The sequence below is a fragment of the Phalaenopsis equestris genome, unplaced genomic scaffold (genome assembly GCF_001263595.1).
Source record: "Phalaenopsis equestris unplaced genomic scaffold, ASM126359v1 Scaffold233782, whole genome shotgun sequence".
Classification (NCBI taxonomy): Eukaryota; Viridiplantae; Streptophyta; class Magnoliopsida; order Asparagales; family Orchidaceae; genus Phalaenopsis; species Phalaenopsis equestris.
Genome location: NW_018251716.1, coordinates 8,873 through 15,412, shown reverse-complemented (window position 1 = coordinate 15,412; position 6,540 = coordinate 8,873).

Genomic DNA, 6,540 nt, shown 5'->3' with positions numbered 1-6,540 from the left:
TATAAAACAAACATTTTAAAATACCCGTCTTAGGAAATGCAAGTACCCTTCCTTGGGAATTAAGTATCGTACAGAAACTTGATTTCCCAGACTAGTTACCTCTTATGACTAAGCAGATCAGGGATTATGAGAACCCTAAAAGACAGAACCATGGGATCATGATCGAGTTCATCTTCATTTCCCACACTACCCGCTTTAAGCTTCAAGTGATAGATTTTATATTTTAAAATATATGTTTACTGTTGTTATATGCTGATTATTTAGTGTTAAATGACTAACCTTAATCAAATTTACTCTCCCTTTATTGGGAGGAATAATTAACCATAATAGCTTGCGCTTATGAGAAACCTCGAACTTCATATCAAAAATTTCTCGCAAAATGATAACTAAATCTCTAGGTAGTGCCTTATCTACCATTCCATTTGCCTTCCAAAAATTTAACCATCAAAGTTTTCTAAAAAATAAAAAGGAAATGCAGAGTTATGTGAGTTGAAGTTTTTGGAGCCCACATGTGTGTTTTACATTTTTTTTTTGTTTCATTTCTTTCAAAGAACTTTTTTCTTGTCAAATGATAAAAACAACGGAGCTATATAATTCATTCAATATAACAATTTATTTAAAAAACAAGTCAACATTTTTTTTTTTGTATGTGAAAGTAACAAAAGTTTTGGAGCAAGTATAACATTCAATATTTTGAAAATGTATGAATCAAAATAACTATAATATCATTCACTTAAGAAGTTCTTGATATATTTCGAATAAAATTATTGCTTAAATCAATCTATTGATGATTGGAGACTTGGTTCGTGAGAATATTAGCTCATATGTAGTTCAACTTTGGTTGTGCCAAGTATGATGACTATTTATTGTACCATAATAGTCTTTGGAATGTCATACATGTTTTAGAGTTGTCTTGGGTGCACATGAACATGGAATTTAAAGTGGGTTCCCCAAGCCACAAAAATGTAATTACTTTTATATGACAATGGTAGATCGATTCCATAAGCTTCTAGCGCAGAATAAGAAAGTTCTCCTGCCTGTGAGGAATGAAGCAGGATGTGATTATGGAACATAGAACCACATTCAGGCTGAATGTGAAGGCTAGATTCCTTGATCTACCATGATTGTGGGATAGGATGGGATGGGTGGGGATTCTGTTCTGATTTCATTGTAGTGGGACTTTTCCTGCTTATCGTTGTTGCCAGGTTCTTGTGGGTTATTTTTTTAATATTATTTTAACTATAATCAGTTTTATTTTGCATGAGAACTATTTATATGTTATTATTTTCTTGTTTTAGTACTTTTGCTTTTGTTTTTTGTATTTAGAGATTTATTTTTTTGATTTTCTTCTCTAAGTAGTGTTGTATCATCTTTTTCTTACAAGTGGTGTGTCTGTAGTTTGTTCAGGAGCAGTGGTGGATATCCCTCGCCAAACGCCTCTTATATCTTTCCAAATGTTGTTGAACTTGCAAACTTTCATTCCCTTGTTCTGCAACCTCCTCCGTATTAGACCCTCTCTTAAACACCTTTTAGGAACCAAAGAACAAAATCAGTTCGAAAGTTATTATGACATTATATATTTTGCAAATGCTTTACAAAGGCCTAAAACGTATAACTTCAATTCATAGTAATTTGCAAGTTTTCAATGACGCTAACTTCAAAACATGCTCAAACCTTTTACACAAAACTTCTAGATCAGACAATTAAAAATTGTGGATTTTTGTTGAGTTTATGTTTGGATTAAAATTAAGTAATATGACAATAGATCGGTTAATCATTGTAGATAACCAACAATATAGGTTTTCTAGAAAGATTTTATGCTAAATCAACTAACTGAATTTCATTACAAGAAGGAAAGTAAGAGCCCACTAATTGCTCACTTAAAACCAATAGGCAATCCTTAAATGATCAAACATTCGATAGCTAGGGGCCTTATTTTGGTTATTAACTGTTGACCTCATTTTTTGTTGAGGTTTAGTTTTTCCTCTTTAGTAGCCTAAGGTCTAGCCATAGGACTTTCCTATTGACTATTCTTAGAAAACTACATAAGCAGCCCTCACCATTAGAAATTCCAAACTCTTCTCTACTCGACTTGAAGTTCCACATATTGGTCCTAACCTCTAGCACTTAGTAGGTGGGGCCATTGTAGGGGAATTCAAGATGAGTCACCCCTTAGGACTACTGGACCTTAGGGTTGACCATGGGTGTTGGTCTAGGGCTAAGGCACTCACTTGCAATCACAATCACTCACAATCACTCACTACCCTAAACTCAGAATTTCTAGGCCTGGTCCCTTGACACTTTTGGGAGACTCCTGTAGGTGGTCCCCTAAACCCATTAGCCCTAGGCTAGGGTTTGGCTAAGACCACTACATAGAGAACCCAAAATGGGGTTTCCATTGGTCCATGGCTTATTGATGGTGGTTGGCACTCCAACTCTACCAAGACACCCAACCTAGCCTTTTGCCCTTAAATTCCCCCAAATTACCTAGGTGCCTTTATAACTCCAAATTTGGCCAAAATTTCCAAATCTACCCAAAATACCCAACTTGGTTCAAAAATCATTCAAACACCTTGAAAACACCTAAACTACCCAAAATCACAAAAAATTGCCAAATTACCAAAATACCACTCCTTATCCAAAAATTCCAAAAATTCCAAAAAATCCCAAAAATTTCCAAAACCTCCCAAATATTCCCAATTTAATTTTTTCAACTATCACATGACCCAATGTGGCCAATTTGACTATATTTGGCCAAAACCCCCAAATTTCCTTTTAAAGGCCCATATTTTTCCCAAATTACCTCAAATGTCTATCCAATTGGTCTCAATTTACCTCAATTTCAATTCTAAACTCAAATTTACCCTTGATGTTACCAATCTAGACTAAATTCAGGCTCAATTGGTCCATGATTTGAACCCAATTTTGAGCTAAACCAAAAACCCAATTTTGGCCCTATTACTTGGTTTTACCAAATTGAACCCATAGCCCACTCAATTGGCCACAAATTGTGTTGAAAAACCTTCATAACATCCCCATACATCAAAATTGACCTTCAATTGTCCTTGGTGAGGCCTCAATTTCATTTGATTTCTACCTAAGTCCAAAAGCCCCAAATTTACCCCAAATTAGCCATGTCTCAAAATCTCACCACGTTGAGGACCTTAAACCTAAAATTTCCACTCCATCCCTTCATGAAAGATCTTCGCAACATATCCCTTGATCATGTGGACCATTCCACTGTCAAAGTTCAATTTTGAGCTCAAAATCTTATTGGGCCAATTGACATGGCTAACCTAGCCCAAACCCAAGCTTTGATCACTTAAACTCACATTGAACCCATGTATTAAACATGACCAAACCACCTTAAAGCAATCAAATTAACTTCACCTCAGCCATTGGTTAGACCCTAAGACTGAGCCAAAACATCTAACCCAAGCTAGATGAGCCATGGACCAAAAGTCCCCCAAATTAAGGGATCTTATTTCCAAAAATACACATGTTTCAGATACCCTTACCAAAACTAAACCCCATTGCATTAAATTGCTTTGACAGATTCCCCTAGATACCCTGAGCACCTAGCCACCTCCCCCTGCCATGGCCGGCTGGCCTAGTCGCTGGAGAAGCTCAAAATTGAGAGCCACCCCCATGTAACTTCACCCAAATCAAACCTAGAGGCCAGCTCAGACAAATTAAATTGTAGAGCTCCTCTGCCCTCCATATAAGCAACGCAATGCACCCCCTAATTGGCCATGACAGCCACCCCTTAGCTATTTTTATAAAAGCCACCTCCCACGGCCATGGCAAGGGATAAAAATTTCTTAGAGAGACCTCCCCAAACTGACCACAGAGCTTCCCTAAAATCCCTTCAATGCATCCCAACTACTTTCCCTCACCAATTTCCACTATCAGAGTTCAATTTTGTGCTCGAAACCTTGTCAAAAATCAGGACAGAGCTCATTACACCTCCACACTCCACCAAACTCAAATTAACTCTACCCACACCTTCACAACATTGAAAGAAGTCAAAGCCCCATAAAATCCCACTTCCACAGAGCCTCTACCATAGCTCTAGATCAACACCCAAATTTGGTCGTGATCAAATTCCTACTTAGGCCTTACACCACAACAAGTGGCTTAATCCCTAGCCTCTTTGGACCCTAACAAACATGCCAAGAGCCGGAAATAAAGACACAGCCCAATACATCTCCATAGTCCACCAAACTCAAATTAACTTCACTCAAACCTTCACAACAGTGAAAGAAGCTTAAGCCTCATCAAATTCCTCTCTCACAGAGCCTCCTAAAAAAAATTCATTCAATTTGGATAAGAAATGAGAGAGATCTTAAGGCTAGAAGATGGAAGGTTCTCGGGCTAAGGAAGATCACAGGATCACTTTATCGGGGATAATGATGGGGAGTCATTCAATCGCGCGTGTATCGGATGGACGGTCGAGATGAAGCCGGACAGCGCTTCGGAACATAAATCGGGGGCCGAGTCAATGCTGAGGTGGACGGCAGCGTTAAATGGGAGCGTGCCACGTGGAGCTTCGGAGCCGCCATAGGTTGATGTGGCGCCGCGCGTTTAAATAGATAAATATGAATTTAAAACATCAGAAAATGACCCTTTACTGACATGCCTCTTTGTGAAAATTTTATTTTATTTTTTTATGGTGTACAAAAATCACAAAAATAAAATAAAAATAATTAATCTGGAGTCCATTTTATGCATATTTTACTTTTAATTAATTAAACTCTGATTTGGATGTTTTGATTCTCCATGCATGTAATGATATCACCATGGCTTGAAACATTAGCATGTTGTTGCCTCTGTCTTAGGGAACATTCCCTGATTTTTTCCAAAGTCAAGGGAGGTCCCTAGATAGAGAATCATATTTTTCAAGTTTATGTGCATTATTTGCTTAAAATAATCATTTAAATTAGCATGTTGCTTAGAAAAATTCAAGAAAAATTTGGAAGGTTTATGATGACTAGAGAGCCTTTGGGAAAATTTCTCATGAGCCAAGTCATTCAAAATACACCTAATCTTCCTAAATCACTAAGATAATTAATTTTGAAAAATTCAAACAACAAAATGAGTTGATTTTTTATCTTCACTGTTATTTAGGATCCAAAAAACTCACCATAAAAATTTCAAAGCATTTTGAGTTCATTTGGTAATTAGGTTAATATTTAAAGATAAATAATATTTTTGGCACTTAAATGAATTTTAAAAATCAAAACATAACCCAAAAATTTATAAAAACTTATTTTTTGAGTTCTCTGTGATCAGAGGTATTTTCTAAAAATAAAATAGAGTTTAAAATAAAAACTTGATTTTAAACCTATGTTAAATATTTAAATAATTAAAATTCCATAAAAGTCACAAAAATAATAAAATTCATGGAAATGTTCTAAATTGCTTCCTAAGCACTTACAAACAATTAAGATTTTTTTTCCTGATTTTCTAAATAAAGATATTGAATTTCAAAACTTAAAAATATTTTTTAAAGGCTAAAAATGGATTTTCACTAAAACAATTTCAATAAATCAAATAAAACTCAGAAAAACATAAAATTTACTCCTCTGAGTTCTTTGACCTCAGAGAATATTTTCAAAAATATAAAACTTAATTTTTTTCAATTAAAATATTTCATATTTAATAAATACCCTAGAAATTAAAATAATTCTTAAAATTCAAACAATCATGAAATTTGGCTCAAAGACTTCTCTGGTCTAGGTCTACCTCCAGTAAAAATTTCAAGAAATTAGGATTTACCTTTGTCAAGTTAGGAATTTTCTTTGAAAAATCCTATTTTTGCATAAAAATAATTATATAAATTAAATTAATTTTTCAAAAATCACATTTTCTCCTCTGATGTCTTAATTGACCCATGAATGAGGTATGATAAGAATATCAAAGTCATTTGGATTAAATTTGATAAATTATGAAATGTTAAAGCCTTAGGGGCAAATACGTAATTTTCGAAATTTAGCCTTAATTAACATTTAGGCTTAATTTAAAGAGGGAAATGGGTAACCTATGACCTTAATTTGGATGTTTGAAACACAAGAGGTTAATTGGTAGTAACCAACTTAGTAGAAACCAACCTCACTTTCTTAATTGAAAAGATAAGTTAATAAATTTCTAAATTATAAAAATTTGGAAGTTTATTAAAATAAAATGAGCCCAGGACTTAGGGGTACGGCTTTTGAAGTCAATAATTAATCAATTTAATACCCTTATTTTGATTTTGAAATAAAATTCAAATCATAATTTATGACCACCTCAAGCTTAATCTTTTCAAAACTAACTAAGACACTCACCTAGGTCTTAAGGGCTTAATAGTGACTTAGGCTAAATCAAGTTTCATTTAAACGAGGATTAGAGGAGTAAATATCAATTAAAACTAAGACGTCTTTAAAACACTACAAGCCCAAGTCAAAATTTGGCTAAGTGTTCCAATAACACTAACTTGCCTCCTTAAGGGACTTCACCCACATAATCTTCAAAATTAAATTACAAATGATAATTACATTG